General features: G+C 42.9%; 1 protein-coding gene and 1 long non-coding RNA gene across 7 annotated transcripts in view; one reads left to right on the top strand and one right to left on the bottom strand.

Annotated features, from left to right (window-relative positions):
* Positions 1-15,107, top strand: part of zfhx3 (zinc finger homeobox 3) — a 345,346-nt gene that overhangs the window by 102,377 nt on the left and 227,862 nt on the right. For 4 of the 6 annotated variants that reach the window (XM_037094566.1, XM_037094568.1, XM_037094564.1 and 1 more), the window contains one exon: positions 2,003-2,125. The gene's annotated coding sequence lies outside the window, so the exon portion shown is untranslated. The remainder of the gene's footprint in view (positions 1-2,002; positions 2,126-15,107) is intronic. The other 2 variants (XM_037094567.1, XM_037094563.1) reach the window with 1 other exon arrangement.
* On the bottom strand, positions 2,924-5,498 carry LOC119017697. Its single transcript, XR_005074521.1, has 3 exons — positions 5,366-5,498; positions 4,316-4,407; positions 2,924-4,157 (listed from the first exon to the last, which is right to left on the bottom strand). It is a non-coding gene; the product is annotated as an uncharacterized LOC119017697 (long non-coding RNA).

The raw sequence follows: 15,107 nt of genomic DNA, 5'->3' as shown, positions 1-15,107 counted from the left end.
ATTATGCGTTAAAGATTATTTTGATGATGTGACGTCATCTGTTTCTTGTAATTTGTGCCCCAGTGGTATAATTCTGGTCCAGACTTGTCAGTGAAATATACAGTGTAAAAGTGTAGAGAGGATGGGCAGGCTGAGAGTGTCGAGAGAGAGAGAGAGAGAGAGAGAGAGAGACAGAGATGAGGAGGAAGGAAGAGGGCTTTGCTGCTCTGAGGTATAGCCCTCTGATCTCCTTTTAAGTTGTGGCCCAGCATGCTCAGCAACACAGCCAGTCAAACCTGCAGCCCCCCAGGGTTCAAGCTCCGCTCAAAGGGTTCTCCTTTCTGAGGCTCCTCTGCGTAACTGCCAGGCCGCAGCTCCTTTCCACCTCAGTGATCACACACACACACACACACACTCCCCAGCCAGGACTCGCATGTTGACACTCTGTTTGAGGAAGCGTTCTGTGATAATGTCCCAGTATTGATCAGCTATCTGTGATGATAGCTGCTGGGAAAGCGACCTGAATTCAATCTGGAATGATTGTTAATACTGGATAGGTGGCTGCAGGAGTTTGGGGGGTGAGGGTGTCGGGGTCCAGGGTTCACCAAAGGTGAGGGGCCCTCCCTCCCATCTGTAGTCCTGGGAGTCAAGTTCAGCCAGAGGGTCTATGTGGGGGGGGGGGACTGGAGGTCTGGACGCCGTGTCCATCTGGATCAATCTGCATACAGAGGCCAGCTGACGGAGACAGCCGCTCCTGGCTGGTGACAGGAGAAGATGGCTGAAGGGGACGGTTGATTTTGGGAAATGTGATTTTTCTAAGCAGTGGAGAACTGAACTGCTAGCCTTTATATTTGGTTAATGCAATGCAAATTGATTTTCAACATCGCCATCATTGCTTATATCTCACTGGTTCATGTTTATTTGACTTACACTATGTATGTGATGGAAGGATGCTGTCAGTAATTACTTTATTTAAAAAAATAACTGACACTAAAATAAAGTGACACTAAATGTTTAACTTTGCAACTTAAATGTACACTTTTCAAAATGAAACTCATTTTTAAAGAGCACAATTAGATATAAATGTAATTTTTGTTTATTTATTCATTTTTTTTTTTTTTTTACAATTTTGCTTCTGGAGTGGACGACGGCAATTGTTTTGTTTGCAAGTAGTTGTCATGCATATGCGAGCATGTGTGTGTGTGTGTGTGTGTGTGCGTGTGTGTATAAAGCATTCATGAGATTAGTGTGAACCTTGTCCTCCCTGAAGGTGCAGAGGCCAGGCACACTGCCGCCGCTCATATGCATCTCTTTTATTGTCTATTGTGCGTAATCACAGTCCTCTCGCTTCTCAGTGCCAGACTTTTGACCCTTTTTATTTTGCTGTCCATTTTCAGCTGCCCCACAACCTAACAGGCATTAGACTACTGAACAGATGTGCAGGGGGCAGCCAGTGAATGCTAATGAGGGCTTCTGAAACACCAAATCCTTTTTCATAGTCTGGGTGACAGAATGATGAAATAGTTGAACAGGGCTGGTGATGAGTCCGATGGATTTATTAAATTAAAACAAACAAAACAAAAACAAAACAGAAGAAGCTTTTTAATTACAGCTAAAAACCCATGAGTGTGAGGAGTCACAGGCCCACATGTGTGTTTGTGTGTCTGCACGTGCACACATCCTCTCATGCCTCTTGCATGCGAGCGCGTGCACGTGTGCGTCGCGGCCGCTCGTGCGTCTGCGTGTGTGTCCCCCAGGCTAGACAAAGCATGCTACTCCTTGGCAGTTCCCCCCTGTCACGGCAGCAGAGGCCTCAGTGTGTGCGAGTGTGTGTGATCAATCTCACGTGGACCAGTCATGGTGTCAGGGCAGCAGTGGATCTGACTCTCCCTCTCCCTCTCTCTCTCTCTCTCTCTCTCTCTCTCTCCCTCTGTGCTTCCCTTCTCTTCCTCGTCTCCCGTTTCTCTTCCTCTTTCTCTCTCGCTCCTCTCCATCCATCCTTTTCCTTTGACTGTGTGGACAGTAGGAGTAGCCGGGTCAGGAGCGAGCCTATAGAGCGGCCATCTTTCTAGAGGATAATTAATGCGCGCCAAGCTGGAGGGCTGATCCCCGCCGCCTGCCCGCCCGCCGGACTCACTCCAAACAGGTACCAGTGCCTTCCCTTTTCTGTGCAGCCGCCCTGCTCTGTTTCACTTTGTCAACTGAGCTCTGCTGACTGACTGATTTGCTGACCAGCACTCACTCATGCTTTCACTTTTTTTTCACACTGTGTCTCTCTCTCTCTCTCTCTCTCTCTCTCTCTCTCTCTCTCTCTCTCTCTCTCTCTCTCTCTCTCTCTCTCTCACTCTCCCTTTCTTCTCCCTCCCTCCCTTCCTCCCTCCCTCACCCTTACCCCCTCCTCCTTCCCTTCCTCTCTCCCTCTAACACACACACACACACACACACACACACACACTCACACACTGTACACAGCATGCACGCCCATTATAGAGTAACTTTTAATAGTTTTTGCCGGAGTGAGAATAGCTTGGTTTCCCTGTTGATCTCCATTGTGTGGGTTTACAGGTTTACAGGTGTAGAGTCGGAGAGACACGTTTTTTATGCTCCGAGGTGGCAAATGTCATGTTTTTCAAGTTGAAGTGGGTTGTCTTTACTGCTCTGGGCTGTACTAGGTGCTTCTACACCTCTGATCGCCTCTGATCGACTTTCTCAAAGGTTACAGCTTTTCTCTTTTCTGTGATTTTTGTGTATTTGATGTGTTTCTCCTTGCTGAGATAAAAAAAAACAAAATGTGTGGCAAACTGTGATGATTCTGAAGCAGTTAAGTCTGTTTGACTGCTCTGCAACTGTTGTTACTTCTTTTTGCCCTGAAGTGGTGACTGAAATGTTGCAGTTTTTTGGGAATAACAAATTCATAAAAAATGAGATAGACAGAGAGATTTTTATTTATTTTTGTAAAGGCAGGAATGTTAGAACAGGTCACATTTACCAGATATTACAGCAAAAACTTAAAAATGTCTTATGACTTTTAAAGTCAGAGTGCATCCATTGATACAGTGACAGACTTTGTTTTGGACAGATTTATCATATCCGCATGACTTTGTAGAGGAATATAACATGGATATCACATTTAGTCACTGTGTGGCTTGTTTTTCAAGTTTAGACCTTGACCATTAGTTCTGATTGACAGACTGGATCAACTTTCAGAGTCCTGTAGGCGAGCAGCAACTTCACAGATATAAAGCAAAGAGGAAAAGGTGTTTCCTGTAAAATGTCACATTCATTTTTAGGTGATGAGATATTTTTTTCTAAAGGTTCAGCGCAAGAATTTCTGCTTGGTGCTGCTCTGGAAGCCTTGGGGGGCATGTGGCTGTGTGTGTGTGTGTGCGTGTATGTGTGTGTGTGTGTGTGTGGGGGGGGGGGGGATGGGGGGTTAATTTGGATAACACATGAGAGACTTTTAAGAAATCTTAACCTTTTACTGCTCGAGTGCCCACCTGTCAAATGTGCTTAAACTGTCATCATGCACAGTGTTGTATTGTAATGTACCTTAAATATGTTTAGCATTTATTAGATGAGGCTAGGTGACCCATTTACAAGTTGTTTGAAACTTAATTTACACACACACACGTCCAACCAGTCCAAAAGGTTAATGGCTGACAAATTAACCCCTGCAGCATTATCTTACAAATGGCCCGCAGCATACGATAACCTATAATCAATACCACCAATTACGTGTCAGACAGAGGCTATTGGCCGTGACCTGTCTCTCGTGAAGAGACTTTCTGAGGAAACAGGATCTGCTGCACGATGCAGATGCAGGATCTCTCTCTCTGATGTCATTACAGACACCTGGGACCACCTATCATCCCCTGACTGCATCCATGGATCTGATCCTGTTGCTCCATAACCTCGACTTCTCCTTCCTCTCCTTCTTCTTCTCCTCCTTCATCTTTGTTAGTCTGCATCTTTATCCTGTATTTTCTTCTTATTCAAGTTGTTTCTTCTTTCTCTTCGCCTCCTTTTTCAAGCCAGTTTGGTCTGTTTTTGATCATTTGTTCAGAAGAATAAAAAAGTTTGGGTTCCCTTTAGTATAGAGTTGAGCTGTTTTAAATGTTATGCATATTTCCATATGAGCTTCTGTGGACTTCTCCAGCATGATTTCATCCCCCAGATACCTGAAACATATTTGATTACTTCATACAAATTAATTTGTTCGTGTAATCATTTAGATTTTTCAATTGTTGCAGCGATATCATCTCAGAAAAAACAAGTTCAGATGTTTTTTCAACAAAATCTTCAGTGATGAAAGGCAGAGAAACTGTGTTTGTCTCACCCCTGAGAGGACACGACTTTGGACAACTTCTCACAGCAAATCGGTGCTGGAATCTTTTAAAAGCCCGAGCTTCCCTAAAACTGAACCTCCAGCTGCAATTAAAACAAAATCAAGTGACTGTGTTCATTCTGGAAATCAGGAGCTACAGATTAAGGGCAGTGCCTCCATCCAAATGTTATATTGCAATTACACTTTTTTTTGTTGAATGAATAATAGCCAATGGGTTAATAGTACATTAATAATACGTTAATAATTACATAAACATAAATAAGTTTATAATGTAATGTTTCACTGAGTGTCTAATTTTCTTTTAATCACCTACAGGTGCTCCTTCACATAATAAATGTAAAAATCATATCATATATATATTTTTTTTAGCGTTTACAGGCTGTTAATTAAGTCCAGATGCATATGAATTGCAACCAGTGTTTAACAGCACTGCAGTGTCAGGACCTGCACATTTAACTCTCCAAAAGAATAAATAATGAATGCTAAAAAACAAACAACAAAAGTGGTGTTTGGCACAAAGCTTTTTGATTTTCCTTGAATGAAGGAAAATGTCTAATTATTGCCCGAATCGTCCGACACAACAGTGCATGCTTCAGAAATGAAACGTCACGCATCCCCTCATGTCCAGGCAACAATTAATTGAAATGGCGAATTTAGAATAAAAAAAATAAGGTAAAAAAGGTCAATTTCAACTGAGGCACATAAGACCCTTTCATTATATATTTATGAAATGTGCGACGAGGCTCCACCTGCCTTAAAACAACGTGAGACTGAAAAGCAAATTAAGCGTCTGAAGTTTATATTTCATTTTTCTTTTTAACTGGTGGTGACGCATTTATTTTTAATTTCTGCGTATTTTCATCTTAATTTACGGTTAATATTGACGAGTCAGCTTCAATCATCAAACGACAAAATTAAAGCCAAATTCAGATGAACTAATTATTCACATAATGATAATAATAATAATAATAATAATAATGATAATGATAATGATAATGATAATAATAATAATAATAATAATAATAATAATAATAATTTTACTGGAGTGTTTGGGACCGACTGAGAGGCGTCCAGACTGTCTGTGTCCTCCCCGGTCTGTTGATGGTCACTGGCCGCAGAGACCTTGAACTTCACCAGGCTGTTTGGGGGTGTTGAGACGCGGGGGGCAGCTGAGAGCCATATGCCTCCATGTGACTGCTGTGACACCCTGCGCAGGGTGACTGATGCTCACCCACCGGCTCTTACGGTGAGGACAAATCCCCACTGGTCCTTTGGGCTCCCTGAGTATTTTTTTTTCTAAGAATTATTATTTTCTATTTTCTACCCTCCTGTTCCATTTTTTTTTTCTTCATTTGTGCGGACATGAATTTGTCGCAGTTTGTGGATTTAGCTGGGTTTCCTCTGATTCAGTCGATTAGTGGGCCTGCCTGTCGCTGTCAGAGCAGCGATGTGATGGGGAGAAGAAGACCGGTGAGGTTCTCTTTTCTAAAAAAAAATAGATACTGAAATTGTTTTTTTGTTTGTTTTTTTGTTTTTTAAATACATTGCAGGAAAAGCGTTTACTTGCTTAATTCCGCTCAGGAGGCCCTTACATTTACATAATATAGTCAGCAGCCAGCAGATGGTTTCAGCTGTTGGGGCCTATAAAATATTCAGCCCAGAATAAGGTAGAACTTATGTGTAGTGTACGAATCCAAAGGTGGTGGTGGGGGGGTTCACTTAGCGTGTGTTCACCCCCACCCCATCCACCCCCATCAGCCCGGACCTGCTCCACACGCAGGCCCATCTTTGCCCTTCATGGATAGGATGGCACAGGAAGGGGGGGCTAATAGCTTACTCTACTCCAGCCAGTATAAATAGCAACACGCAGTCACAATTAATAATTTCTTTTGCTCTTTTTGTGTAAACGTAGTGCTGCTTTCATCGTTTCCTTTTCCCCCCTCTTCTCTTTCTCCAGACTATTTTGTTTCACAGATGTTAATTGATTAATGATCAAACATTCTCTCCAGTAGATACACTTACATCCTGCATTGATGTTTCTCAGCTTTGCTATTTATGTTGCACATCATTTTTTTTTTTTTGGGGGGGGGGGGGGGGGGGGGGGGGTATGTGAGAGACTACAGGCCCTATCCTGTGCGCAGTGTGTGTCAGTTAACTATGATGTCATGTATGAAAATCCCTTTGGTCTCCTGAATGACTGAAGATAACTCTTAATAATGAGGGGGGGCTAAATAAACAGTATTATTGCTATTATTGGGGGGGGGGGGGGGGAGTTGTGGCAGGGGTGAGGGGATAAATAAATGATGGTTTGGAGTTTAAACTTGAAAAACAAACTCAGGTAGATAAAACGTCTGATTGTGGCAGCTCCCAATGTGACTGTTGTTCGCCAAATTCTGCGTCAACAAAAAGAAGCCCCGCACGTAAAAAAGGAGGCCAGATTGCTTTAACTTTATTATTCAGATGTGCTATTAAAGTAAAACAAACAAACAAAAAAATAGGAATCTTTTATTTTGAAGGTGACAAAGCCCTGCAGAGCATTAACTCACAGAAGACGCTGTCTTTGAACATGAGATGCTTTAAAAATATACATACATCAGGATGAGTTTCGTGTCAAATAAAATGCTTTGTTTCCTCTCGTCCACGCCTTTCTTCTTCTTCTTCTTTTTTTTTTTTCAAAATAAGAACTCACGTTTGTAAAAACAGAGATCGAAACCTCCAACAAATTAAGACGCGGGCCCAACGTGTTGCTCTCGAACCTAATTGTCGCATCCACGCAAACAAGTGTCCTATTAGAATATAATGAATATTAAATAGACGGAATAAACTTGTCACTTTCAATCCGATCACTCGCCCCCCCCCCAAAAAAAGAAAAAAAATTCCTCAACAGTTGGGCCCCGCGAGGCAATTAATGCAAGCTATTACCCCGCGATAATGCCTAATTAGCCCCGATTAGATGAGGGAGGGGGCGGGGGGAGAAAACGAGGGGGGACGAGGGTAGCGGTGGCGCTAATTGAAAAAATCCTTCAGAGGGAGGAGGCTGTGTTGTGTTGTATTGTGGTGTTGTACGAGCAGCTCTCGGTGGTAAATACCATTCACATTCAAATGAGAGTGACAAACTTTGGCACGGAAACAAGCGCACGAGCGTCCGCCTCCCCCGGCCTCCTGTGTTGCCTTCACGGAGCTGGGGAAAAAAAAAATAAAAAAGCGCTCCGCCTTTTGTTAACCTGACACGTGTTCGGGGGGAGCGTTATTTGGTTAATTCTGGAGGAGGATGGCACCGTGCCCGACCGGCGTGGAGAAGGAAGCCCAAACACCAGCGACAACACAAAACAACAAAAGGGGCGGTGATGTGGTGGGAGCTGTAATTAAAATATCATACGATGGTTTTCTCCTTTTCTTCTTTGTCTTTTCTGTAACATTAGAATATAATAAAGCACCGCCACTCCCTCTCCCTCTCCTCCTCCTCCCCCCCCTACACACACACACACGCCGCAAACCAACACGCGCGCGCACGTGCCAACAAAAGCCCACTTAAAGGAATAATCTCGATGAAATAAAGAGAGAGGGGGGTGTTAAGAATGGACTTTAAATGCGTTTAAGCTACAGTATATGGAGCAGAGCCTTGCACCTGTCTCCCTCACGCCGCAGATTTGCACCCCTCCTGCTGCCGGCATTGAAGACTCTCTCTCTCTCTCTCTCTCTCTCTCTCTCACTCACTCTCTCTCTCCCCCTCTCTCTCGCTCCCTCTCTGTGTGATTTTGTGTGTGTGTGTGTGTGTGTGCGTGCGACCGGCCATGCATGTCATATTTTTCTCGACCGAGACACACACACGCAAACGACGCGTTTCCTGCGGCATTTGTCTCTTTTCTTGTGCATTACAGTGAATATGTGACCTAAATAACCACTTTATTGTCTGTTCCTCCTCCTCCACTTCTCATAAGAATAATCCTAATTTTGCACGTTTTGTTGCGTCCCCCCCCCACCCCACCCCACTCCCATCTCCACCATGTCGACTTCTTTGATGAGTGTAATATTAACATGATAAGGAGATGTCAATGAAAAGCTCTCTACCTGACTGAGCAGATGGCTCTGTGATGCTGGGTCTAATGCAATATTAATGCATGCAGGGCTTGTTTCTTATCAGGAAAGATCTCTCCAAAATTGTCCTCCACAGGGACCCACTTAGAGTGAGGCACACATAATAGACATGATCACTCTTTTTTAGCCTGCATCTGAAAGATATCACTCCATTTTATACACTAAGTGACAAGACTTTGGGAAGCCTGGTTCATTTAGGCCCCAGAATATTCTTTTTGGGTTAATGTAAGCATTTTTTTTTTTTTTTAGTAAAAATTTCAAGTTGAATTTAAGTTGGTTTATCATCCTCTGCTGAGCAAAAATGTTTAATGAAAAAAGAGTGTCTAAAAAAATAATTCAATTAAAATTTCATTTTTTTTATATTTTAATTTACCTAGTTGTTTGGATTGAACATATTTTTTTTGATGAAATCTAACACTTAAAATTGACAAACATCAAAATTCATCCTGAGCAAATGTGGAAGGATTTAGTCATTTAAATTATTTTAACCTAAGATTAATCCTAAAAGACAAAGAAAATCACACGTTTAGGCTCTTACATTTGTTGTTGTATTTAATTTGGAATGAATGTGCCATTTTTGCATTTATCATAGATAATTTTACCCTACATTTATATTTTATATTTGCATATAATACCATGTTTCTCATCAAGAAAAGAGGTCTGCTCATTGCTGGAATATTGAGGTGAATATAGACTTTTCATCATCTTCCGTTTAGGGTAGTTAAGATGTATTTGAATGAATAATGTTGTCAGTTGGAGGTATTGATTGTGGGATTGCGGAGGTATAAGTAAAATGGAGTGTTGATGCGTGTGCTCTGGGCTGTGCCCTGCGAACAGAGAGGACCCGAGGATAATGAGGCATAATGCTGCCTGAGACAGGGCCTCCTGCCGAATAAATCCCAAATTATACCCCGGACCAAGTGAACATTCTCCTGGGGGCCACAAGGTCAAGTCCACGACCCCTGACCCCAGAGAGTCTGGGTCTGGAGACGAGGTGAGGCAGGAGACTGAACATGGCCGCTGCTGATGATGATGGAGGAGGAAGTGCCTGGGACCTGGTTGTTGTCTGTCTCTGCAGCCTGCTGTCCTCAGCCCAGCTCCTCCCGGCTTGATTTTAGCCAACACTCCATCTATTATTTAGCAGACTTATTAAAAGTTATTTCAGAGCCATCAGGTCCTGCCAGATGACCTGAGAATGGGGGCCTCCTGAGTGGCCAGACAGACTGGAAAATCCAAATGGACACAGTGGAACTGCTAAAACACACAGGCTCAAAACAAACAGAAAACACTGTCTGCATTATTAAGAGGTGCATTCACTATAGGAGAAAATAAGAGCTCTTCAATATTTTACAAGCACAAACTCAAATATGGATGAATGTTTAATTAAAGCCAACTTTTGCAGTGAGCGTAAGAGAAAACTGAATAAAAGCACCAAACGGTAAATAACATTTTCAATAAAAGCAAAAGCAATTTGCCTGAGAAATCATGTAAGCAAGCACTCTTTAAAACTTTGAGATTTTATATAAATGAAGCAGACATGTTCCATTATTACAAAAATGTGAACACTGGTAAGGCACAAATATATAGTTATTCCTTTATGATTTTATATTTCATATTTTAAATCTGAAATAATTTTGTTGGTTTCAAAATGTGATTTTTTTTTTTTGTAACCTGTGAGTGCTGCAATACCACAAAAATAAACCAGAAAACCAAAGAGAGAATTTCATTTTTAATCTCTTTTGAACATCATTTTAATTTCATAACCAATAATAATAAAAAAGAAAGCACTCAATTCAAAGGTATCGGCTGATCCTTGATAGGAAACCGACTTAACCTATGTCTTGACACAGCTTTCTGCCTCGGCCTGTGCGCAGTTTTGAATATTCATATCTTTGTTGAAGAAGCGTGACATAACCTTTTCCCCCCTTAATGTGATGTGTGCACATGCACTTCCCAGCTGTGTCCAGAGAGGGCGGGTCCATCGTGGGCAGTTGAGGGGGGTGAGGGGGGTCGAACGGCGTATGGAGCAGGAGCTGGCCGAGGCGGAAAGGTCAGGGGAGGCAGGAGACAGGCGGGCTGGCCGACTGCTAAAGCTTTGAACCTAACAGATGGTGAAGGTTAGGTGACGTCCCCTCGCCTGGCCTTTCCCCAGTAATTGAGGATAATTTGAGCACCAAAGAGAGCAGGCCTGTCCACTGTCAGGCCCAGAGAGGAGAGACGAGGTTAATATGAAAATGATTTTGCATTACGGCTGGCTTTGTGAGGCTGGCCGCAATCCTAATCCTGGCCTGAGGCAGCGGGAATGAAGAAGTGTCACCCTGGGTCCAGGCGCCACGCCACGCACATGAATACATCTCCAACCCATGGCCCTGTGCCCCCCATTAACCAGCACTCTGCCAGGACCGATTACACACTCCCACTCAGGAGCCGGGCAGGCTTTGGGGGCATTTTAGGGAGGCTGGGGAGTGAACTGACATCACCCCCATATCACATAAGAACAAAAGAGGAGCAGGAAGGCCATGGGATATCAGTGGGGATTTCTCACCTCTCCCCCCAACTACTGTTGATGAGAACATCACTCCCTTCACCACGACCAAACTTGGATTGGGATCGGTTTTTTAGAAGTCTTTAAAATCCTCTAAATATACTTTTTTGCTTTAGGAAAAAAAAAAAAACAGTACTAATGATCTGAAATTTTACAGCCAGTTGGATCATTTATTTTCTTGCTCACACTGCGGTGCAATTTTTGTTGGAGAAACAGTAGATTTGCTATGCGACTAGATGGACTGGACTTCCCCACAGCACACGCCTGTCAAGTTGCAACTGTGGGACCAATTCTACCCAGAAAGTTGCCTCTTTGGTGTGATGAAGTCATTTACAACTATTGATCTAATAGTCAAACTGGGCATGTTAACCTGAAGAGCCTTGGAGGGAGTTTCTGGGAAAATGGAGGTGCCCCTGGGACCCTCTCATAAGCTCAAGCAAGACACAATAGACAGAGATGTAATTTAAAATGTGGCCTGGGCCCTCTTATAAGTCTGCGTGGAGCTGCAGTCCTGCAAGAGCTTCCTGGATCCTATTCTTATAGTAAAAGTTTCATAGCAAAAATCATGGCAGTTTTTGTTGCCTTGAAATACTGTGTATGATTAATTAAAGCCAGCTCTCTGGGAATGTGCAGTAAATTAAAATGATGATAGCCCAAGGTAAACATTGCAGGTAGATATGCATTTTTAAGAGAGCTTTTAAAAAAGATATGGACATTTTTCATACAATACAGAGTAGGCGCGCGCGCACACACACACACGCACACACACACACACATAAAGGTATTAGTTGAAGAAGAAACAATGCAACTCAGGAGTGAATACAGTAAAATCTTTTCCTAAATGTATAAAAAAATGGATAATCTTAATTATAAACCAGTCATTTGATGTTCATTCTGAGACTATTTTAATCACTTAAATAAATTAGATGTAGTTAGTATTTCTAACCCAACGTGAATAGTAAAGATGAGAGTTTTACTTATCAAAAAATACATATAGTATATCAATTCTCATTAGATTTAATGTTAGACTGTATACAGGTAGAGTATATTTTCTATTTATCCAATCTTTTTCTGCTTATTTAAATTTTGATGTGTGAAAGTGACCATTTTTTTGCACTGCTGCAGACTCACTTTTACAGCATGTACTGCTCTGTATATGAATGTGTGTGAGCTCTGTGTGTGTGTGTGTGTGTGTGTGTGCACTGTGCTGTTGAGCTGGGTGGCCCGTGGGCTCCCCCAGGTGTAGTCCAGATGAAGGGGTCTTTACTGGGGCGTCCCCGCTGCTGTGCCCTCTGCTTGTCCGTCTTGTTCCCCAGGAGCGGCAAGCTTTAAACTCGCTCCACAGCCTGTGACCTCCTCCTCCTCCAGCGTGGCCCGTCAGAGCAGGAGAGGAACCCTCCCAGCCCTGGAGGATACTCTCAGGCTAACTGCAGTCCCCATCCCCTCTCCACCTCTTCCATGGCCATACCTCCCTGCACATGGGAGTGCATGGGAGGTTGAAGTAAACCGAAACATGTTCAAGTTCATGTACAGAATGGAGATTAATGATGATTTATTGGCTCAGCTCACACCCCTGATTCTGTTAAAATAGAATAATTGTCAAAGATGAAGGAGTTTGGTTTAGCAGGACAGGCGGGGGGGTGGGGTGTGGGGGTCATCCTCTCATCTTTCTCTCTTTTCCCACCCCTAACCCCCAATCTTCAACCCCCGTGCTTCATGGGGATTGGTCAGTTGTCAGGTCAGTTGTCTCCTCCGAGGAAGAAGGGTGAATGAAAATTGTAGACTGCTTCCCTGAAGAGAGAAACAACTGTTTTCATGCAGCTTACAGGCCTTATTTCTTTTTACTGTTAAATACAGATACAGACACACACACACACACACACACACACACACACACACACACACACACACACACACACACACACACACACACACACTAGTTGTATGATTGAAATTTTTTTCCTGCCATATTTCGTGATGCAACTCATATTTCAGTAAATCACAGGACACACATTTTTTTCAGGCAGTTCAAATTCTATTTATTTGTTCTCTCACCAGGGGTGTATTTCTTTAACTTTTTTGCTGTAGTCGGAGATGTTATCTTGCATGTGTTCTCCATTTTACATGTGCATGTTGGAGACCTGGGAAGAACCAGTGGCGCACCAGGGCTTTCTGTATTATTGTCGACTGATTATTTCGCTTCTTTTTTTTCCTGCTCTCAATTGGAAAAATAACATTCATCGTTCCTTTGACCTACAAGATCATGGCAGAAAGTATGTCTTTGAAAAGTAAAACAAAAAATCCACTTTTAAATAAGATCAATTGTAAACAAACCCAGGGCAACCCTTTGAAAGGGCCCGCCAAGAGATTTACCTTGCCCTGTGGCAAATAATATTTCTTGAACTGGGTTTAAATTTCAAGTGTCTTGGGTTTATAAAAAACCTGGAACAAAAGAAAGCCAGTCTCTGAACAGCAAATATTATCTTCTGGTCGGGCAAGATGTCAAGATTGCCTTTTTGTTGTCTCAAATACAGGGCCAGATCTAGTGTCTGGCAAATCCCAGAATAAACCTCAGAACATATCCCTATTTACTTGAATTTAGTAGGATCACTCTAAAGCCACATCTGCATGCACCGACCTTAACTGTATGTTGAATTTTCAGAAGCCACGTCCTTTCAAGATTTTTTAAAATTTGGCTTTCAACATTTTGAAGCCTCTGCCTGATTCCTTTTGCTTCTTAAAATATGTATTCATTTCTTGGTGTGTCCAGTACTAGCACATTTAGCATTTTTCCTTCTTTATGAGAACTTTTAGAGCCTGAACACCTTTACGAACTGCTGCTGTTTTGCTCGGAATAATGTTGTTAGTGAAATAACTTCTCCACTTATACGCACTATAATTTGGTGATTAATTATATAAAGAAAAGAGGAGAATGTCCTGGCTCGCTCTGTAATAGATGTCTTTCAAGATGATAAACATAGCAATAGCTATTTACTTTTTTCTCTGTAATAACAGTACTTGGAAACCAAGTAATGACCTGTTCCCTTGATCAGTCTGATATCGAGCTGTGATGAAAGCATATGGGAATTTGTTATAGGGGCCTGGTGTGACATCCATTACTCCTTAATATCCTGCAATCTTTCCACTCTCCTCTCTCCTTTGCTCCCAAAATCCCCAGCACTTATGTATTTTAGCGCCACCTCAGCACGCACGTTCCCACCTCTTCATTCTGCCCGCTGCTGCGACACATTTTGTCTTTTGTTTGTTTGTGTTGTTTAAAAAAAGGAGAACACACCAGAGGAGAATGGCTAAGTAATCATAAGCTGCTGGCGCACCACTGAGTCACTTTGCTTTTAATTGGATGCAGCTTTTAAGTGAATTTCAGTCGCTGAATATACGAACCGACCATAATTTGGTTTTCCTTTGTAGTGAGCCGTCGTCAGAGCCAAATAAACCCGGCGCAGCACACCAACCAGGCAACCTTTCTCTGCAAGCCATTGCACCCAGCAAGAGAGCCTCCTCTGTCATCTGATGTTCCACTCTACTTAAAACAGAGCAAGGGGGGAGTGTAGTGTGGGATGTCGAAAAAAAAGAAAAAAAAAAAGAGAAAGCCACGGCCCCGCTATCATCATTTTATTTTGATTTTTTTTTTTCCCATCCCATTCTTTAATCCCTCTGATGAAGTCTGGACAGGCAGAGGCATGCTCTCGCAGACAGCAATTTCACTGCACCATATGTGCCTCACACATCGGATGGCAGGGAGGAGAGGGGTCTGTCGGGAGCACAGCCAGGAGAAAGGAGAGGGGAAGAAAAAATACACGACATGAAATCCAGAATGGGCTGCAGCCGGGGCACACCGATACCCTGTGATGTTTTGTCTGCAGCATCCGCCTGTTCCTCCTTTAGCGAGGTGCCTGTCATGCATTTACCGTTGCAAAAAAAATACACCCCCCCCCCCAAAAAAACAAAAAAAACACGCCGAACGTAACATGTCACCGGTGAGACTTGACCACCTCTGAAACATCAGCACTTATGCAGGTAAACAAATGAGCCAGGTACTCACACAAAAGAAGCCAGGTACCCACACAAAATGGTGGTAAGCTGCGCGCTGCTTGGCCCCTCCCTGCGCTGAGGATGTGG

This window comes from Acanthopagrus latus, chromosome 4, assembly GCF_904848185.1.
Source record: "Acanthopagrus latus isolate v.2019 chromosome 4, fAcaLat1.1, whole genome shotgun sequence".
Lineage (NCBI taxonomy): Eukaryota > Metazoa > Chordata > Actinopteri > Spariformes > Sparidae > Acanthopagrus > Acanthopagrus latus.
This window is presented reverse-complemented; position numbering and strand designations above follow the sequence as displayed.